This window comes from Gorilla gorilla, chromosome 6 (genome assembly GCF_029281585.2).
Source record: "Gorilla gorilla gorilla isolate KB3781 chromosome 6, NHGRI_mGorGor1-v2.1_pri, whole genome shotgun sequence".
NCBI lineage: Eukaryota > Metazoa > Chordata > Mammalia > Primates > Hominidae > Gorilla > Gorilla gorilla.
The window spans coordinates 88,805,709-88,827,449 of NC_073230.2; the positions used below are offsets into that span (position 1 = coordinate 88,805,709).

At 43.7% G+C, this 21,741-nt stretch overlaps 1 non-coding gene across 1 annotated transcript; it reads right to left on the reverse strand.

The window, feature by feature from the left end:
- Positions 1-10,094: 10,094 nt before the first annotated feature.
- Positions 10,095-10,220, reverse strand: LOC115935490 (small nucleolar RNA SNORA40). The gene has a single exon (XR_004071114.1). It is a non-coding gene; the product is annotated as a small nucleolar RNA SNORA40 (small nucleolar RNA).
- Positions 10,221-21,741: the final 11,521 nt, after the last annotated feature.

Genomic DNA, 21,741 nt, shown 5'->3' on the forward strand with positions numbered 1-21,741 from the left:
AGAAACAATATCACAGGAGGCTGTACACCTCCTGTGATATTGGGAGTAATATCATCCTCTCTCCTTCTGGATATTAAAAACAATATCACAGGCAGGGTGTACACCCTCTGCAATATTGGGAGTAATATCATCCTCTCTCCACTTGGATATTAAGAACAATGTCACAGGGGGTATGTACCCCCACCTGCGATATTGAAAGTAATATCATCTTCTCTTTACCTAAATATTAGGAACAATGTCACAGGGAGGGTGTATACCCCCTGCGATATTGACCGTAATATCATGCTCTTTCTTCTTGGATATTAGGACCAATATCACAAGGGGGGTGTACACCCTCTGCGATATTGGGAGTACTATTATCCTCTCCCCACCTGGATATTAGGAACAATATCACAGAGAAGGTGTACACCCTCTTCGATATTGGGTGTAATATCATCCTCTCCCTCCTTGGAACAATATCACGGCATTGGGGGGAGGCTGTACACTTTCTGCGATATTGGGAGTCACATCATCCTCTCACCCCCTGGATATTAGGAACAATGTCACAGAAGGTGTGTACACGCCCTACGATATTGGTAGTAATATCCTCTCTCCACCTGGATATTAAAAACAATGTCACAGGGGGTATGTACACCCCCTGTGATATTGGGGGTAAAGCAACCTTTCCTTCTTTGGATATTACACAAAATATCACAGGAAGGGTGTACACCTTCCGCGATATTGGGAGTAATATCATCCTCTCCCCACTTGGATATTAGAAACAACATGACGGGGGGTTCTACACTTCCTCCGATATTGGGAATAATATAATCCTCTTTTGCCCTCGATATTAGGAAAAATATTACATTAAGGGTGTACACCCCCTTCGATGTTGGGAGTAATATTATCTTCTACTCCCCGATATTAGGAACAATATTACCAGAGAAGTGTACACCCCCTGAGACATTGGGATAATATCCTCTCCCCGCCTGGATTTTAGGAACAATATCACAGTGGGGGTGTATACCCCCTGCGATATTAAGAGTAATATTTTCTCCTTTCCTGTATATTAGGAACAATATCACAGGGAGGTGTACACTTTTTGCGATATTGGGAGTAACATCATCCTCTCGCCCCCGAATATTAGAAACAATATTACGGAGTGGGGATACACTCCCTGCGACATTGGGAGAAATATCATCCTCTTCCCTCTGAATATTAGGAACAAAATCACAGAGGGTTGTATATTCCTTGCGATATTGGGAGTAATATCCTCTCTGCCCCTGGATATTAGGAACAATATCACAGAAGGGGTGTATCCCCCTTCGACATTGGGAGTAATATCATCCTCTCTGCCGCTGGATATTAAAAACAATATTAAAGGGGGGTGAAAAACCCCTGCGATATTAAGGTAATATCATCCTCTCCACCCCCGGATATTAGGAACAATATCACAGGGGGAGTGTACACCCCCTGCTATATTGAGAGAAATATCATACTCTTCTCAACTGGATATTAGGAGTAATATCACAGGGATGGGGTGTACACGTTCTGCTATATTGGGAGTAATATCATCCTCTCCCTACCTGGATATTAAATACAATATCACAGGGGGTGTTACCCCCCATGCGATATTGGGAGTAATATCATCCTCTCCCATTCTGAATATTAGGAACAATATCACAATGGGGGTTGTACACCCCCTGTGATATTGGCAGTAATGTCATTCTCTCCCGCTTTGAATATTAGGAACTATATCACAGAGGTTGCACACAACCTGCAATATTGGGAGTAATGTCATTTTCTCTTCCACCTGGACATTAGAACAAATATTACAGGGAGGAATACACCTTCTGTGATATTGGAGCAATATCATCTTCATTTCCCCTGGATATTAGGAACAATATTACAGTGGGGGGTGGACACCCCTGCGACACTGGGAGTAATATTATCCTCTGCCCCGTTGGATATTAGAAAAAACATCACAAAGGAAGTGTACACCCCCTGCTATATTGGGAGTAATATCATCCTCTCCCCATTGGATATTAGAAACAATATCAAGGGGGGGTATACACCACCTGCGATATTGGGAGTAATATCATCCTTTGCCCTTCTCGATATTAGGAACAATATCGCAGTGTGGTGTACACCGCCTGTGATATTGGAAGTAGTATCATACTCTTCCTCCCTCGATATTATGAACAACATCACAGGGTTGCGTACCCCCCCTGCAATATTGGGTTTAATATTGTCTTCTCTTTCCCTAGATATTACTAACAATATTACCGGGGAGTGTACACACAGGGTGTTTAAAATATTAAAATTGATGTCATCCTCTCCCCCCCGGATATGGCAAGCAATATCACATGGAGGTGTACACCCCCTGTGATATTCAAAGTAATATAATCCTCTCCCTCCCTGGATATTACAAAAAATATCACAGGCGGAATGTACACCCCCTGCGATATGGGGAGTAATATCTTCCATTTCCTCCCTAAATATTATGGACAATATCACAGGGGCATGTGAACCACCCCTGATATGGGAAATAATGTCATCCTCTCCCCTTCTGAATATTACAAACAATATTACAGGGGGGTGTACACACCCTGTGATATAGGAAATAATATTATTTTCTCCCCCTCTGGGTATTACAAACAATATCACGGAGAGGTAATATCATCCTCTCCCCCACTGGATATTACGAACAATAGCACAAGGGGACGTACACCCCCTGTGATATGGGGAGTAATATCATGCCTTCCCCCCTGGATATTAGGAACAATATAATAGGGGGGTGTACATCTTCTGCGATATGGGGAGTAATATCTTCCTCTCCCTCCCTAAGTATTACAAACAATATCACAGGGGGATGTCCACTCCCTGTGATATGGGGAGTAATGTCATCCTCTCCCCTTCTAAATATTACAAACAATATTACAGGGGGGTGTACACACCTTGCGGTATACGAAATAATATTATTTTCTCCCCCTCTGGATACTATGAACAATATGAAAGTGGGATGTATACCCCCTGCGATATGGGGAGTAATATCATTCTCTCTCCTCCTGGATATTATGAACAATATTACAATCGAGTGTACACCCTCTACGATATGAAGAGTAGTAATCTCCTCTCCCCCTTGGATATTATGAACAATATTACAGGGGATGTACACCCCCTGCGATATTGGGAGTAATATCATCCTCTCCCCTCCTGGATATTATGAACAATATCACAGACGGTGTACACACAGAGTGTTTACCATATTGGGAGTAATATCATCTCCCTTCCAGGAGATTACGAACAAAATCACAACGGGGTGTTTACCCCCTGTGATATTGGGAGTAATATTATCCTCTTCCCTCCTGGATATTACGAACAATATTACAGAAGGGTGTACACCCTCTGCGATATTGGGAGTAACATCACCCTCTCCCTTTCTGAATATAATGAACAATATCACAGGGAAGTAACATCATCCTCTTCCCCCCTGGATGTTACAAACAATATCACAGGAAGGTGTACACTCCTTGCAATATGGGGAGTAATATCATCCTCTTTCCCCTGGGTATTACCAACAATATCACAGGAGGGTTTACACCATCAGCGATATAAGAAGTAATGTCACCCTCTCCCTCCAGGGATATTATGAACAATATCACGGGGGGGTGTGCCCCCTCTGCCATATAAAGAGTAATGTCATCCTCTCATTCCCTGGATATTACAAACAATATCACAGGGGGATGTACCTACCCTGCGATATGGGGAGTAATATTATCCTCTCCCCACTGAATATTATGAACATTATCATGGGGGAGTGTACACCCTCTGCCATATGGGAAGTAACATCATCCTGACCCTCACTGGATATTTTGGAGAATATGACTTGTGGGTGTGACCATCCTGCAATATGGGCAGTAATATCATCCTCTCCCCTTCTGGATATTACAAACAATATCACAGGAGGGTGTATACTGCCTGCGATATGGGGAGTAATATTATCCTCCCCCCTAGAATATCACAGAGGAGTGTACACTCCCTGCGATATTGGGAGTAATATCATCCTCTCCCCTCCTGGATATTACGAACAATATCACAGATGGTGTACACACAGGGTGTTTACCATATTGGGAGTAATATCATCTCCCTTCCTGGATATTATGAAGAATATTACAGGGGGGTGTACACCTCCCTGTTTATGGGAGTAATATCATTCTTTTCCCCTTGGATATTAGAAACAATATCACAGGTGGGTGTATAACCCCTGCGATATGGGGAGTAATATTATATTCTTTCTCCCTGGATATTATGAACAATATCACAGAAGGGTGCACACCCCCGGTGAAATGGGGAGTAATAGCATCCTCTCCCCTCCTGGATATCACGAATAATATTATAGGAGGGTCTATATCCTCTGCCATATGGGGAGCACTATCATTTCTTCCCCTCTGGATATTACAAACAATATTACAGGGGGTTGTACACACCCTGCGATGTAAGGAGTAATATCATTCTCTCCCCACCTGGATATTATGAACAATATCACAGAGGGGTGTACACCTTCTATGATATAAGGAGTAAAATCATCTTTTTTTCCCCGTGGATATTAGGAACAATGTCACAGACAGTGTACACACACAGTGTTTACGATATCGAAAATAGTATCATCTCCCCCCTGAATATTATAAACAATGTCACGGGGGGGATCCATCCCCTGTGATATTGGGAGTAATATCATCTTTTCCTCCCCTAAATATTAAAAACAATATCACAGGGGAATGTATACCTCCTGCGATATTGAAAGTAGTATCCTCCTCTCCCCCACTTGGTATTAGGAACAATATTACAGGAGAAGTGTACACCCCCTGCGATATTGGGAGTAATATCGTCCTGTTGCCCCTGGATATTAGGGACAATATCACAGGGGGGTGTACATCTCCTGCAATATTGGGAGCAATATCATCCTCTTCCTCCATGGATATTACAAACAATATCACAGGGGGTGTACACACCCTGCGATATGTGGAATAATGTCATCCTCTCTATTCTGGATGCTACGGGCAATATCACAGGGGATTGTACCTCCCCTCTTCTAATATCATCCGCTCTTCTGTTGAATATTACGAACAATATAACATCTGGTGTACAAAGTGACATGCTATTTTAAGGTGGCTGAGAAATTATTAAAGGAGATCATTTTTCTCTCTGCCCCTGAAAATTATAAATGATATCACAGGGGAGTGTACGTTCCCTGCGATATTGGGAGTAATATTATCATCTCTGCCCCTTAATATTACGAACAATATCAGCGGGCGTATTACGAACAATTTTACGAACAATATCACACCCCCTGTGATATTGCTCGTAATATTCACAGGAAGGGAGGATGATATTACTCCCAGTATTGCAGGGGGTGTACATTCCCCTATGATATTGTTTTTACTATTTAGGGGAGGAGAAGACGATATTACTCCCAATATCGCAGGGGATGAACCTCCCCCCGTGATATTGTTTGTAATATTCAGGCGCGGCAGAATAATATTCTTTTTTTCCCTTAATATTATGAACAGTATCACAAGGGCATGTACACCCCCTGCAATATTGGGAGTAATATCATTGTTTCTCCTCATGGATATTTCAAAAAATATCATGGGGGGTGTACACTCCTGTGATATTTGGAGTAATATCACCCTCTTTCCCCTTGGATATTATGAAAAATATCACAGGGGGGCTGTACACCCCCCTGGGATATTGGAAGTAGTATCATCCTCTTCCCCTCTGGAGATTAGGAACAATATCATAGGGGAGTGTACACCTCCTGCGATATTGGGAGTAATATCATCCTCTCTTCTGTTAAATGTTATGAACAGTATAACATGGGGTGTACAAAGTGACATGCTATTCTAAGGTGACTGAGAAATTATTAAAAGAGATCATTTTTGGCAATGAGACTCTTTGGGTTGGGGCCTCTTCAATTTGCACTTGGATTTGGTCCTACCTGTGGGAGAATCTAACGGTGGTCCTCCTTTGGGGGAACAAGCAGTGACCGTCGAAGGAACCACATCGGGTTCTCTGGACTCCTTTATCATCCCTGATGCCTAGTCTATGCTCATGGCCCAGCCCTACCCCCAGGTCACCTCCCTTGTCAGGCTCCTGTGTCCCCCACGCCCACCTGCTGTTTCATGCTGACCTGGTTAGAAACACTCTTTTTTTTTTTTTTTGAGATGGAGTCTTGCTCTCTCACCCAGGCTGGAGTGCAGTGGCGTGATCTTGGCTCACTGGAACCTCCATCTTCTGGGTTCAAGTGATTCTCCTGCCTCAGCTTTGTGAGTAGCTGGGATTACAGGTGTCTGCCACCATGCCAAGCTAATTTTTGTATTTTTAGTAGAGATGGGGTTTCACCATGTTGGCCAGGCTGGTCTCAAACTCCTGACCTCAGGTGATCCACCAGCCTCAGGCTACCAAAGTGCTGGGATTACAGTAGTGACCGACCTCCCCTGGCAGAAACATTCTTTTGACCGCCTCTTGGCAAGCTCTTAGGTCTTCACATCTCTGATACATCATTCCCTGCAGGGGTTTTTCTCTGGGTGACTCAGTGGCTCTGTGCCCCTCTCCCCAACCCTGACACCTGTCCAGGACTTCAGTTTTCTGAGATTTCCTCCCCCTTGTCCACCCTACTCCTCTTTCCTGTTACAGATGAGGCCAGATCCCATTTTTAATGTTCTTTAGCCCTGACCTGCTCACATGAGCTTTTGGTTTCCTTATTGACCTAAGCTGTTGATTCTTTATCCTTTTATTTGTTGAGGGTGTCATCCTTTTTGAATTGAAAAATACAGTTGCTGTATTTTTCCCTCTTGATTGAGCTTTCTTCCCTGGGGCTCTATATGTTCAGATAGAACTTTTTGCCCCAGAAGAGGAAATGCGGATTTCATTAGTCTGAAGAAGTAATTGCTCAGCTTTGATTTCCAAGTTGAACCCAAAGCATTAAGAAAAAAAAAAAAAAAAGCGGGTGGTGGGGAAGGATAACTTCAAATTTAGGCTTTCCAAAAAGATGAGATGTTTGACTTAGAATTCTGAAGGCTGGGAATGATTTCCTTAAGGAGCCCAGCTTGGAGGATGGACTTTGGAATAATCCAGAGTGGGAGGCTGAGGACAGGATGTAAGGAAAGTTCTTGTCCCACGGGAAGGAAAAGCACAGACACAGGCAGGTGAGGCTTCATGAGAAGGTCAAGGTGAGAGCTCTGCTGTGTCTTTTGCGGTTGAAACCTGTGCTTGGCGGTTGGTGACTCATTTGAGGAAACTCACTCCCTGGGACTTGGAGGGGATCTGACAACCCCAGGGCCAATTCCTGTATCCTTGAGCTGTGCCCTGGAGAGCTGAGGGTTCTCAAACAAGTTCTGGCTGTGTGAGCCAAGACCAACATGGTGTGGAGATGCGGAGCGGCTGGAGTGGAGGGCCGGGTCTCCCAGGGAGCCAAGGAGTGTGGGGAAACTGAGGCACAGAAGACGCTTGGGTTTGTGTAAAAGAGTTTTCAGGCCGGGTGCTGTGGCTCATGCCTGTAATCCCAGCACTTTGGGAGGCTGAGGTGGGTGGATCACCTGAGGTCAGGCGTTCAAGACCAGCCTGGCCAACATGGTTAACTAAACACATTAAACACACAAAACACACTAAAACACACAAAAATCTCTGCTAAACACACAAAAATCAGCCGGGTGTGGTGGCGGGCGCCTGTAATCTCAGCTACTCAGGAGGCTGAGGCAGGAGAATTGCTTGAACCTGGGAGGTGGAGGTTGCAGTGAGCCGAGATTGCACCACCGCACTCCAGCCTGGGTGACAGAGCAAGACTCCATCTCAAAAATAAATAAATAAATAAATAAATAAATAAATAAATAAATAAATAAATAGAGTTTGCAGAATTCTGAGTAGCTCTGTGCCCCATTGCTCCCCCTCCACAGCTGGCCAAGACTTGGATCTTCTGAGGTTTCCTCCCCTTCTTCTACCCCTACTCATCTCTCCTGTCATGAGGCCAGAGCTCACATTCAAATCTTCCTTTGCCCTGGCCTGCTCATGTTGCCCTTTGCTTTTTTAAAAAAAATTGAAATGTTCCTCCTGTCATGTGCTATTCTTTATTTGCTCAAAGTATTCGACATTACTGTGAAATGTCACTGGCTGGGCGATTTCCTCCTGAGCGCTTTGGCTTATCTTCTCTGACTAAATGGAATAAACCTGTTCAAATCAGTATTTTTACATATTGCTCATCCAATATTGTACAGGAAAAATACTAATATGGGGCCAGGTGTGGTGGCTCACGTCTGTAATCCTAGCACTTTGGGAGGCCAAGGTGGGCAGATTACGAGGTCAGGAGATCAAGACCATCCTGGCTAACATGGTGAAACCCTGACTCTACTAAAAGTACAAAAAAAAAAAAAAAAAAAAGGGAAAATACTAATATGGGGCTAGGCATGGTTGTTCATACCTGTAATGCCAGTACTTTGGAAGGCTGAAGTGGGAGGATCACTCGAGTCCAGGAGTTCGAGACCAGCCTGGCCAACATAGCGAGACCCCTGTCTCTACAAAAACCAAAAAAAAAAAAAAAAAAAAAAAATGAGCCAGGCATAGTGGTACATGCCTGTAGTCCTTGCTACCGAGTAGGCTAAGGAGGAAGGATTGCTTGAGCTCAGGAGTTCGAGGCTGCAGTGAGCTATGATTGCGCCACTGCACTCCAGCCTGCAATGGCCTGAATTTGCTGTTCAGATCTTTTATGAACCAAATACTACACAACTGTAGTCATGATCTTCTTGGCTGGAGAGAGGCTGGCTGTCACCCAGGGCCACAGGGTGATTAGGGAGAATGAAAAGAGAGTCACCAACTCAAGACAGTAGCACAGTGTCCTTGTGGTTTTGGCTGGTGTAGTCTAAAATCTGAATTATGCAAAGTGTATTTGATCTTGCATCACATCAGGAAAAAGCCCAGTAATCTGTTTCATCATGGGGTGTGGAGAAGTTGCTGGAACCATTTCTAGACACAGATTTTGGTTCTCCAGAGGCCAGCAAGTTAGCTTCACTGAGCTTCGGGGCCCACAGTGGGAAGACATGTCCCGCTGAGGCTCAGCGTTGACTTCACTCTTGTGGAGCAAAGGTGTAGGAACTAAGGGCTTTATGCTAATTAAAAGATGAGGCCAGGTGCAGTGGCTCATACCTGTAATGGGGTCTTGCTATATTGCCCAGGCTGGTCTCGAACTCCTGGGTTCAAGCCATCCTCCCACCTCAGCCTCCTGAATCACTGGGATTAAAAGTGTGAGCCACTGTGCCCAGCCTCCCTTTTAATAGAACTGATGCTTAATCCACAGCTCTCCTGTCAGCCCACAATTCTTGAATTTTGGCCTCTTTTATGTCCACTTGAATGTAAATATACTTCAAAATTCCCACCCAGAATCTTTGGAATCTAATTTCTTCAATCACTTTACTTTAGAGTCATTTTTAGGGTAAATGAATCTGCCTGGTTTTCAACTTGACACCCTCTCTAAACGTGAATGAGTTCAAATCATATTCGTTCCTGAGGAATCACACTCAAGCATAGTACAAATCTGTGGGATATGCCATTACAACTCTAGGAATCATGTTCTCAAGATAAAAGCCTTTAAGAAAAGCTGTCTTGATATATCATGTAAGCATGACAATGGAATACTAAATCAACATAGCTGAGATTTTCCTTATGTCCTATGCTTTTAAATGATCAATCCTACAGTCCTGGAACCAACCTTTATGGTTATCAATACCTCCATTATTTTAAACTATCTCAGGTATCATATTCCTTCTTTTTTTTTTTTTTTTTTGAGACGGAGCCTCTCACTGTCACCCAGGCTGGAGTGCAGTGGTGCAATCTCAGCTCATTGCAAGCTCCACCTCCTGGGTTCACGCCATTCTCCTGCGTCAGCCTCCTGAGTAGCTGGGACTACAGGCACCCGCCACGACCCCCGGATAATTTTTTGTATTTTTAGTAGTGCTGGGGTTTCACCATGTTAACCAGGATGGTCTCGATCTCCTGACCTCGTGATCCACCTGCCTTGGCCTCCCAAAGTGCTAGGATTACAGGCGTGAGCTACCATGCCTGGCTTTCCTTCTTATATGTATCAAAACTCATACTGAAAAATGAGTTCTGGGTTACAAAAGAGGGTTTATTTTTTGCACCTGCCTTTGAATCAGTCCTTAAGCTTAACCTTTAACTTCCAAGGAACTACTTTTTTTTTTTTTTTTTTTTTTTTTTTAGATAGAGTCTTGCTCTGTCACCCAGGCTGGAGTGCAACAATGCAACCTCGGCTCACTGCAACCTCCATCTCCTGGGTTCAAGTGATTCTCCTGCCTCAGCCTCCTGAGTAGCTGGGATTGCAGGCATGTGCCACCATGCCCTGCTAACTTTTGTATTTTTAGTAGAGACAGGGTTTCTCCATGCTGGTCAGGCTGGTCATGAACTCCTGACCTCAGGTGATCCACCTGCCTCAGCCTCCCAAAGTGCTGGGATTACAGGCGTGAGCCACCATGCCCGGCCCCAACCCTGGTTATTCTTATTCAGTAAAATTTGCAATCTCCTAGGAAGAAAGGATTTTGAAAACAAAACTCTTTTTTAAAACTTTTATTTTAGGTTTGGGGGTACGTGTGAAGATTTGTTACATAGGTAAACACGTGTCATCGTGGTTTGTTGTATATATTATTTCATCATCCAGGTATTAAGCCCAGTACCCAACAGTTGTCTTTTCTGCTCCTCTCCCTCCTCCCACCCTCAAGCAGACCCCAGTGTCTGTTGTTTCCTTCTTTGTGTTCATAAGTTCTCATCATTTAGCTCCTACTTATAAGTGAGAACGTGTGGTATTTGGTGTTCTGTTGCTGCATTAGTTTGCTAAGGATTATAGACTCCAGCTTCATCCATATTCCCTCAAAAGACATGATCTTGTTCTTTTTTATGGCTGCATAATATTTCATGGTGTATATGTACCACAGTTTCTTTATCCAATCTGTCACTGATGGGCATTTAAGTTGGTTCCATGTCTTCACTGTTGGGAGCAAGCCCCCCAAAATCTGGCCATAAACTGGCCCCAAGACTGGCCATAAACAAAATCTCTGCAGCACTGTAACATGTTCATAATGGCCCTAACGCCCAAGCTGGAAGGTTGTGGGTTTACAGGAATGAAGGAATGAGGGCAAGGAACACTTGGCCTGCCCAGGGCGGAAAACCGCTTAAAGGCATTCTCAAGCCGCAAACAATAGCATGAGCGATCTGTGTCTTAAGGACGTGTTCCTGCTGCAGTTAACTAGCCCAACCTATTCCTTTAATGTGGCCCATCCCTTTGTTTCTCATAATGGATACTTTTAGTTAATTTAAAATCTATAGAAACAATGATAATAACTGGTTTGCTGTTACTAAATATGTGGGTAAATCTCTGTTTGGGGCTTTCAGTTCTGAAGGCTGTGAGACCCCTGATTTCCCACTTCACACCTCTATATTTCTGTGTGTGCGTCTTTAACTCCTCTAGTGCCGCTGGGTTAGGGTCTCCCCAACCGAGCTGGTCTCGGCACTTCAGTATTGTAAATAGTGCTGCAATGAACACTCATGTGGATGTGTCTTTGTTTTTTTTTTTTTGGAGATGGAGTCTAGCTCTGTCACCCAGGCTGGAGTGCAGTGGTGCAATCTTGGCTCACTACAACCTCTGCCTCCTGGGTTTAAATGATTCTCCTGCCTGGGCCTCCTGAGTAGCTGGGATTACAGGTGTGAGCCACTGTGCCCAGCTAACTTTTGTATTTTTAGTAGAGCCCAGGGTTTCACCATGTTGGCCAGGCTAGTCTTGAACTCCTGACCTCAGGTGATCTGCCTGCCTTGGCATCCCAAAGTGCTGGGATTACAGGCATGAGCTACCACGCCTGGCCCATGTGTCTTTATGGTAGAATGCTTTATATTCCTCTGCGTATATACTCAGTAATGGGATTGCTGGGTCGAATGGTAGTTCTGCTTTTAGCTCTTTGAGGAATCGCCATACTGCTTCCCACAATGACTGAACTAATTTACATTCCCAGCAACAATGTGAAAATGTTCCCTTTTCTCTGCAACCTTGCCAGCATCTGTCATTTTTTGACTTTTTAATAATAGCCATTCTGACTGGTATGAGATGATATCTCATTGTGGTTTTGATTTGCATTTCCCTAATGACCAGTGATGTTGATTTTTTTCATATGTCTGTTGGCCGCCTGTATGTCTTCTTTTGGGAACTGTCTGTTCCTCTCCTTTGCCCACTTTTTCATGGGGTTGTTTGTTTTTCTCTCATAAATTTGTTTAAGTTCCTTATAAATGCTAGCTATTAGACCTTTGTCAGATGCATAGTTTGCAAATAAAACAAAACTCTTAATGTCTTCACTTGCCAGACATTTGTGCTTAGGTTGGTGTTTGAGTCTTAGGAGTAATATTATGTTTTGCCACAAGAAGGAGCCTATGAGTGGGCTGGAAGAGAAAAATCAGATTTGCAGCCGCTGAAGTCAGTAAACAGTTTCTTTGGATATATTGTAAATAGTAAGATAACCAGACATGACATTCATAAGTATTCCAAAACCAAGTAAAATTATTTTAAACCTCTAACGTTTTGCAACTTTTCTTCCCATCTTAAGAGTTCATCTGCCCAGTCTAATGATTGTAGAATTCTTACTTCTAGTCTTTTTTTTTTTTTGAGATGGAGTTTCACTCTTGCTGCCCAGGCTGGAGTGCAATGGTGCTATCTTGGCTCACTGCAACCTTCGCCTCCTGGGTTCAAGCCATTCTCCTGCCTCAGCTTCCCGAGCAGCCGCAATTTAAGGGATGCGCCACCACGCCCGGCTAATTTTGTATTTTTAGTAGAGGTGGGGTTTCTCCATGTTGGTCAGGCTGGTCTCGAATTTCCGACCTCAGGTGATCTGCCCACCTTGGCCTCCTAAAGTGCTGGGATTACAGGCGTGAGCCACTGCGCCTGGCCATCATTTATCTTACTTTTAGCATCCTCATCCCAAATTCCTGGTGTCCCCATCCCTACCATCCATTTGTAATAATTCTCCATTGTTTTCCTCTCCTTGAATCCCACTTTCTGAGATCAGTGCAACCTGGGCTTAGAGCTTCAACTTCCTCCATCTGATTTTTTAAAAGAGTAACTCCAAATAAGGATTTTACCCAATATAGTGAGCATTATGATTAATGACCCTGACTCTACAAAAAATAATTTAAAAAAATTAGTCGGGTGTGGTGGCACATGCCTGTAGTCCCAGATACTCAGGGTGAGGTGGGAGGATTGCTTGAGTCCAGGAGTTTGAGATCACGGTGAGCTGTACTGCATCATCACATTCCAGCCTGGGCAACAGAGTGAGACCCTGTTTCTAAAACAATTAAGGTAAAATAAAAGAGATAACATGCACCTGGCACACAGTACTTAATAAATCCCGTCTACTGTAAATACCTAGTGCCCATCATCCCTGTAACTCATAACTTCTTCTTTCCCAGTTCCCCCTGCTTTAATCACTCCTGCTTAGGAGACAGCCCAGGCTACCTTCTTATCTCTCTTCCTGGAGCCAGATTCTCAGCATTTTGTTCTCTAATTCCACCCTTTACCCCTTATTGCATGCCTTGGTATCAGCGCTTCACCTGGTCTGAGGAACCAGCATCTAGTCTTGCCCTGTGTCTGGTAGTCCATATGGCCTGTATGTATCACTTAGTCTGAGTCAGTTTCCACGTGTGTCAGCTGGATTAGTAGCTCCTTAGGGTTCCGTGTAGTTCTCACAGTCTATGGCAAGGAAAACAACAATTTGTGAGTAGCTAGCATGGACTGCAAACTATGGACTCTATTTACCACGCAAGTTCTAAATGCTGAACATTGTCTTTGGCAAAGGGGTTTCAGGGAAGATCAAGAGGCACATCTTCCCTGCCCTCAGGAAACTCATATAGGCTGGTTTTGCTACACTGAATTCTCACAACTCATTGATGCAATGCAGCCTAGAATTAAGTTACTTGCTCATTGTCAAGCAGGTAGTGACTAGCAGAGCCACCATTCTGATTCTTTCTTAGTTTCTTTTTTTTTTTTTTTTTTGAGATAGGGTCTCGCTCTGTCACTCAGGCTGGAGTGCAGTGGTGCCATCATAGCTCACTGCAGTCTCACTCCTGGGCTCAAGCGATCTTCCTGCCTCAGCCTCCTAAGCAGCAGGGACTGCAGGTGCACACCACCATGCCCAGCTAATTTTTAAATTTTTGTAGAGGTGGGAATCTTGCTCTGTTGCCCAGGCCGGTCTGGAACTCCTGGCCTCAAGCATCCTCCTGCCTTGGCTTCTCAAAGCACTGGAATTACAGGCATGAGCCACCATGTCCAGCCCTAAGTCTGAAACTTCTAAGAGGGATCATCCTCAGATGAGTTGGGTGTGGAGGTGAGAGGTCAGGGGTGCCTGGATAAGAAGTGACTCTGCTACCACTTCCTGTGTGAGCTGAGGCCTGGAGAGAAGATGAGACAATGATGGGGAAGGAGGAAGCAGATGTGTTGTGGGGTTGGGAAATGGGGAAATGTCTGTGCATTTCTACTTTTACCTTTGATCTCTCCTTCAGGGCTTTGATATTTTCTTCCTGCTAATCCTCCTTTTCACACCTGCTTGGGGCTGCCCCATGAGCTTGTGAAAACAGCATGTTTCTACCTTCCAACCACAGTCCTCAGTGCATTGGCCCTCTCTCTCCTTGGCAGAGTCTAAGATGTTTTTCAAGGTTACCATGAAGATTTCTTTCTTTTTTATTTAATTTTAATTTTATTATTTTTTGAGATGGAGTTTCGATCTTGTTGCTCAGGCTGGAGCGCAATGGCATGATCTCAGCTCACTGCAACCTCTGCCTCCCGGGTTCAAGCGATTCTCCTGCTTCAGCCTCCCAAGTAGCTGGGATTACAGGCATGTGCCACCATACCTGGCTAATTTTGTGTTTTTAGTACAGACAGGGTTTTTCCATGTTGGTCAGGCTGGTCTTGAACTCCTGACCTCAGGTAAGCCACCTGCCTTGGCCTCCCAAAGTGCTGGGATTACAGGCACGAGCCACCGTGCCTGGCTTTATTTTATTTTTTAAATTCCTGGGTACAAGTGTAGGATGTACAGGTTTGTTACATAGGTAAACGTGTGCCATGGTGGTTTGCTGCACGTATCAACCCATCACCTAGGTGTTAAACCCTGCATGCATTAGCTCTTTTTCCTAATGCTCTCCCCTAACCTACGTCCTCCCCTGACAGGGCCCAGTGTGTGTTGTTCCCCTCCCTGTGTCCATGTGTTCTCATTGTTCAGCTCCCAGTTATAAGTGAGAACATGCAGTGTTTGGTTTTCTATTCCTGCGTTAGTTTGCTGGGGATAATGGTTTTCCAGCTTCATCCGTGTCCCTGCAAAGGACATGATCTCATTATTTTTTATGACTGCATAGTATTCCATGGTGTATATGTAGCATATTTTCTTTATTCAGTCTATCATCGATGAGCACTTGGGTTGATTCCATGTCTTTGCTATTGTGAATAGTGCTGCAATGAACGTATATGTGCATGTATCTTTATAATAGAATTATTTATATTCCTTTGAGGTATATACCCAGTAATGGAATTGCTGGGTCAAATGGAATTTCTGGTTCTAAATCTTTGAGGAATCGCCACACTGTCTTCCACAATGGTTGAATTAATTCACATTCCCACAAGATTTCTTTCCTGACTTTCTGAACTTGGATCTTCTCCTATCCTCCATCCCCACCACTTGGCTCCAGGATCCCAGAGACTCAGCCTTCCTGCATTCAAAACCATAGTGGAAGAAGGCCTGATTGCTGGGGTGGGCAGTGGCCTGAAACCTGGGGAGGACTTCACTGGGCCTAAACATTCTGGTGTAGAGAAAGTCGCTAAGTAAGGACTTGTGAAAATGTAGAGGACTTTGCGGTGGGGGTGAACTGCAGAGTCCTACTGTGAGGCAGCAAGAAGTCAAGAAGGAGGACCTGGCAACTGGGGTTAAGAGCTGCCCACATGCTCTTCATGTCCAGCCTTTTTCTCCTGTCAGCTTTCTAGTGTTGTATGCTCATATGGGCAGAAAGACTTGCCATTATATGCTAGAAAGCACATGGTGGAGGCTGGGCGCAGTGGCTCACTCCTGTAATCCCAGCACTTCGGGAGGGTGAGGTGGGTGGATCACCTGAGGTCAGGAGTTTGAGACCAGCCTGGCCAACATGGTGAAACCCCATCTCTACTAAAATACAAAAAATTAGCTGGGCGTGGTGGCAGGCACCTGTAATCCCAGCTACTCGGGAGGCTGAGGCGGGAGAATCACTTGAACCTGGGAGGCAGAGGTTGCAGTGAGCTGAGATGGCACCACTGCACTCCAGCCTGGGTGACAGAGCTAGACTCTGTCTCCAAAATAAAAAAAAAAAAAGAAAGAAAGTACAGGAAGGAGAATTTATTAGAAAATTCAGGCAGCCTGGGCAACATAGTGAGACCACGGCGCTACAAAAGAATACAAAAAAAAAAAAAAAAAAAAAAAGGCTGGGCGCAATGGCTCAAGCCTGTAATCCCAGTACTTTGGGAGGCTGAGGCGGGTGGATCACGAGGTCAGGAGATTGAGACCATCCTGGCTAACACAGTGAAACCCCATCTCTACTAAAAATACAAAAAGAATTACCTAGGCATGGTGGTGGGCGCCTGTAGTCCCAGCTACTCGGGAGGCTGAGGCAGGAGAATGGTGTCAACCCGGGAGGTGTAGCTTGCAGTGAGCTGAGATCACACCACTGGACTCCAGCCTGGGTGACAGAGCTAGACTCCGTCTCAAAACAAACAAACAAACAAAAAAACAAAAAAAATTAGCCAAGCATGGTGGTGTGCACCTGTTGTCCCAGCTACTCAGGAGGCTGAGGTGGGAGGATCACTTGAGTCCGGAGGTTGAGGTTGCAGTGACCTAAGATCGTGTTACTGCACTCCAGCCTGGACGATAAAGTGAGACCCTGCTTCACAAAGAAAAAGAAAAAGAATTAAAAAAATCCAGGCATGAACAGGAAGGGATGAGCATGGAATAAAACCAGGATGCTGCCTCCGTACCACCAGTTCTTTGATTTCAACTTGTTGCTCAGTTGAATCATTGCCATACTGGTGAGAAAGAAATGTATTTGCTGACTGTTGGTCAATATTACAGATTTAAAACCTGTGCACTCTTAAGACCTCACCAGTTTATAGTTTTGTTTCTTCCAGATTTCTGCGGAAAGATGGGCCCAAGGCTGGCTTTGCTCCCTTTTCTCTAGGTCACACAGTATCCTAGGCCCTGTGCTGTTATATTTGACTCTGTGGAAGATGCTTTGTTTTCAGTTCTGAGCCTTTTCTTCTGCTGATTCCTTCTCAACCTTTGTTCCTTGTGTTGCTCACCCTCCCCCAAACCAGGTAGATGCACCCAGGTGTGGAAAAGAGGGAGGGAGAAGAAAGATCCCTTCTGTCATTGATACAGGAGCTAGAAAAAAATTATTTAGGCAGATAGTGAGGGTAAGAGAGTCCGTGGTAAGATTTCCCTTTAATAAAAAGCAGCCCCCAAATAATTTCTTTTCTAACAAAAAGCAGCCTGAAAAATTAAGCTGCAAGCATAGATAAGCAAGCTAAAAGCTTGCATAGGTAAATGCCAACAGCTGTGCCAATAGAAAAGGGACACCTGGAAGCCAGGTATATTCAACATGGAGGTGCCCTCTTCCCTTTCCTTTGTCACCACGCTTGCAGTAAAAAAGCAGGCAACGTGGTGATGGCCAAGTACAGACCCCATCTGCATAATAAAAGGTTAAGGTGAGATGGCCAACTTGTTGGTGCGCTATGCAAATGGCACACCTGGTCTGACTAATCTCTCGGGCCCTATGTAAATCAGACACTGCCTCCTCAAGCTTGTCTATAAAACCCCCGTGCATTTCACCACAAAACCGGAAGACCCACTCGGGAGTCCCTCTCTCTGCAGGAGAGAGAGCTTTTCTTTTTTCTCTTTCTTTTGCCTATTAAACCTCCAATCTTAAACTCCTCCTTGTGCGTCTCCACCTTCTTGATTTCCTTGGCGTGAGGCAACGAATCTTGGGTATTACTCCAGACAAATGACGCCACTTCATCATCGTTCTTGGGGCACAGAGGTGCTGAGCTTCCACATTTCTCTCCACTCCCTACTCTTGGGTGAGCCCTTCACCCTGGGTACCCTGTTGCCCCAGGCCTTCGGCACGTGTTGTCAACGTATGGCTGTGGGAGGAGGCTGGTCTTGTCTGGTGGGAAGGAGAGAGACAAAGAGGGCATTGTTGATAGAAGAAGTGGAATGAGAGCTCCCTTTACCCTTGGGGGCTTCTTTTCTGGCATTAATCCTCAGAAAATAATTGTGAAAGAGAAGTTTGTCTTTGTGCTTTAGGGTGCTGTCAGAAGCTTAGAAATAATTAGGCAGAATCCCCATCCCCCCAATCCCCATCACCAACTTTAGTCTCCTCCCCCGATACCCACACTGACCCGGGGTTAGGGACATTTATAAATGGAGCCATTGAGGACTCAGGAGAAACTCATGCAACTGAAAAATGTCCCCTATTTCCTGGGTCCTAGGCAGCTCCCCACTTTCCACTCCCACTTCAGACATTTAGACAAGGACTTTGGTCACTCTGGCTAGACCATCTGTGTAACCCAGAATGGTGGGGTCACAACTCTTGGTTTCCAAGGATATAATCACATGTTGTGAGCAAAAATGTGCTGAACACACCTGACTCTGTGGCTTCTTCTTGAGAAGTGATTTTGCAGAGCGGGGAAGGGTCGACTCTGGAAACGTTTCATTTGTCTATTGGCCATTTGGATTTCTTCTGTGAAGTGCCTTTTCATGACTATCATCTATATTCTCTTAAGTTTGTCCTTGTTATTGATTTGTAGTTCTTTATATATCCCTGATAACAAGGCTTGCTTTTTCATGCTCTTTATATATATTTTTAAAAGCAGCTTTAGCGAAGTGTAACATACAAAAATCTGCACATAAAATGTAAAATGTGATGTTTTGACATATATATATATGCACTGAAACCATCCCTATTAATTCCATTGTGATCAAAGACATATTTTGTATCACTTAAATCCTTTTACATGTATCCAGGCTTATTTTATGGTGTAGAACATGATCTATCTTGGTAGATGTTCTGTGTGCTCTTGACAAGAATGTATTGTTGCATAGAATGTTCTATTGTCAATTTTGTTGATTAGGTCAATTTGGCTTATAGTATTGTTCAAGCCTTCTATTTGTTTACTGATTTTCTGTCTACTTGTCCTATCAATTTTTGAGAGATAGGTGTTGGCTCCTTAACTATTTTGTGAATTTGCCTATTTCTCCATGTGTTTCTATTAATTTTTGCTGTACATATTTTGAAGCTCTGTTATTATGTGTGTAAACATTTAGGATTTGATAAATGGACTCATTTGTAACAATCAAATATCTTCTTTATCTCTGGTAATATTTTTTGCTCTGAAATCTACTTTGATATTAATATAGTCACTGTAGGTTACTTTTGATTAGTGTTAGCATGGTATATTTTTCCATTATTTTACTTTTAACCTTGTACCTTTATAATTAAAGTGAGTTATCTTTGGGCAGCGTACAGTTAGGTCTTGCTTTGTAAGTGAATATGTTAATCTCTGCCTATAAATTGGAATGGTTAGATCATTTATGTTTAATGTGATGATTTGTATGGTTAGGTTTAAACCTCTCATGCTGCTCTTTGTTTTCTATTTGTGCCATTTGCTTGATCTGTTCCCCCTTTCCTCTTTTTCTACCTTCTGTTGGATTGAGCATATATTTATATATAATTTTATTTTTACCTCCATGTTTGTATTATTAACTATAACCCTTTTTGGGTTATTTTAGGCTTATGGTTTATATCTTCATGTTACTAGTCTACTTCAATTGATATTATAGCACTCTTCACACATTGTAAGAACCTTACAGTATACTCCCATTTCTTCCCTCCTGGCTTTTATATAATTGTTACCATATATCTTACCTCAATATATGCTATAAACCCCATAATACATTGTTATCTTTTCGCTTTAAGCGAAAGATTATCTTTGTCTTTATCTTTAGAGATAAAGTGGGGAAGGGTTGACTCTGGAAACGTTTCATTTGTCCATTGGCCATTTGGATTTCTTCTGTGAAGTGCCTTTTCACGACTGTCATCTATATTATCTTAAGTTTGTCCTTGTTAATTATCTTTATCAATTATCTTTAAAACGATTTAAATAATAACAAAATAATCTTTATATTTACCCTCATAGTTACCACTTCTGGTGTTCTTCATTCTCTAACATAGATCCAGGTTTCTATCTGGTTTCAAATTCTTCTAGCTCAAAGGACTTCCTTTACCATTTATCATGGTGCATATATGTTTTTTCATTCACTCTGGAGATGAATTCTTCCAACTGTTATATATCTTAAAAAGTTTTAATTTTGCCTCAGCTTTTGAAAAAAAATATTTTTGAGATAGGGTCTCCCTCTGTCACCCAGGCTGGAGTGCAGTGGTGTGATCATAGCTTACTGCAACCTCCACCTCCCAGGCTCAAGCTGTCCTCCCACCTCAGCCTCCCAAGTAGCTGGACTACAGGTGTGTGCCACCACACCTGGATAATTTTTGTATTTTTTTGTTTGTAGAGACGGGGTTTCACCATGTTGCCCAGGCTGGTCTTGAATTCCCAAGCTTAAGCAATCTGCCCACCTCAGCCTCCCAAAGTGCTAAGATTACAGGTGTAAGCCACCGTGCCTGGCCTGAAAAATATTTTTGCTGGGTATATAATTCTACATTGGCAATTTATTCCTTTGATTACTTTAAACATGTTTTTCCACTGTCTTCTAGCTTATATTGTTTCCAACAAGAAAGCTGCTGTCATTCTTATCTACTGTTGGTGCCCTGTCTAGATGTCCTTTTCTGGGCTGGCATGCCCACTCACAGGCTGTTGTTAATGGTGGCTATTATTGGCTCATGAGCTCTCTCCTTTTCTAAACAGATGGCTTGGCCGGGCATGGTGGCTCACGCCTGTAATTGCAGCACTTTGGGAGGCCGAGGCAGGCGGATCACGAGGTCAGGAGATTGAGACCATCCTGACTAACACGGTGAAACCCTGTCTCTACTAAAAAGACAAACAATTAGCCGGGCATGGTGGCGGGCGCCTGTAGTCCCAGCTACTCGGGAGGCTGAGGCAGGAGAATGACGTGAACCCGGGAGGCGGAGCTTGCAGTGAGCCGAGATCACGCCCCTGCACTCCAGCCTAGGTGACAGAGTGAGACTCCATCTCAAACAAAAAAAAAAAAAAATAAAAAAAAGAGATGGCTTCACCTGGGATAATATGATTTCTTCCTCTCCCTGATGGCATCCCAATGCCAATGACTGAATGTTATTGGAGTACAAAAGAACAGCCCTTTTACCTCAAGTGGATAAAATCTGTGGTATGATTTATGCTTCACGGTCCCCTGTGGACAAGATCAAGTTCAAACCTTACCTGAGATCACATTTTGCACAGTTTTTTTTTTTTTTACATTACCTTTTCTGCTTCCTCTATTTCCTATTTCCTTAGAGATTTTTACTGGTGAGTCCAACCTAAAAAATCACATGTATTCAAGTCTCTTTTAAGTTCTGCTTCTAAGGAATCAAACCTAAGACAGTGGGTACCAGGAGCGGTCCTAGGAAGCACAACATAAGAATGGGATTCTAGGGCTGGGTTACTTGTCAGTC